This window comes from Oreochromis aureus, linkage group 14 (assembly GCF_013358895.1).
Source record: "Oreochromis aureus strain Israel breed Guangdong linkage group 14, ZZ_aureus, whole genome shotgun sequence".
Taxonomy (NCBI): Eukaryota; Metazoa; Chordata; class Actinopteri; order Cichliformes; family Cichlidae; genus Oreochromis; species Oreochromis aureus.
This window is the reverse complement of record NC_052955.1, coordinates 35111397-35112151: the sequence shown is the minus strand read 5'-3', so window position 1 is coordinate 35112151 and position 755 is coordinate 35111397. Positions and strand designations below refer to the sequence as shown.

Here is a 755-nt window from a genome sequence, read left to right as displayed (position 1 = left end):
AGCTGGCATCCTTGTACATGCAGTGCTGCCATCTTCTGTTTCAGTCCGTCATTACACTCTTAAATCCTACTACTTATTCCTGCATCTTTAGGATCTTACAAAGCTTCAAACGACGTGTCGACTATTAAATTAGTCGTCGACGATTTTAAGTCGACGTAATCGTGACTAGTCAACTAATCGTGGCAGCCCTAGTAACCATGAATAACGTGTTTTGGAAACTAACTGCACAACAGGCAGCAGTTATCTCAATCTCCCAGAGTAGCATTTCTAATTTTGATTGAAACTACAATGGAAAATGCACAACATGAGGAAAGACGAGGAGGCCAGTTGTGTTTAGATCAGGCAAATCAATCCTCCCAATCATGCCTATCCCAGTCTTACCCTTTCTGCTTCAAAATGTGCCGAAATAGCTCAGTTGGGAGAGCATTAGATTGAAGACCTGAAGGACCCTAGTTCGATCCTGGGTTTCGGCAAAGCCATTTTGATCACCATCTAGGTCTTGGTAGGTTTGTTGGTAGGACTTCATAAAACAGCCTACAACTAAGCGGGTCATTCATATCGAATCAAAATATAAACACAGATGGTGCAGCTTAGCAAAGTCCATCAAGTGCAGGTAGCATATGTAGAAGGCCACCCTGCAGAACACTCACTCTATGATTGACCTACGTCTTGGTAGGGTTGGTAATCCAACTTCATAATACAGCCTAGGGGGGCATGTCTCCCCCTAGAATTAAATGGTTGCGTTGGCTTTTGTC

At 43.3% G+C, this 755-nt stretch overlaps 1 non-coding gene across 1 annotated transcript; it reads left to right on the top strand.

Moving 5' to 3' along the window:
* The first annotated feature begins 400 nt into the window (after positions 1–400).
* trnaf-gaa lies at positions 401–473 on the top strand. Its single transcript has one exon. It is a non-coding gene; the product is annotated as a tRNA-Phe (tRNA).
* The last annotated feature ends 282 nt before the right edge of the window (positions 474–755 follow it).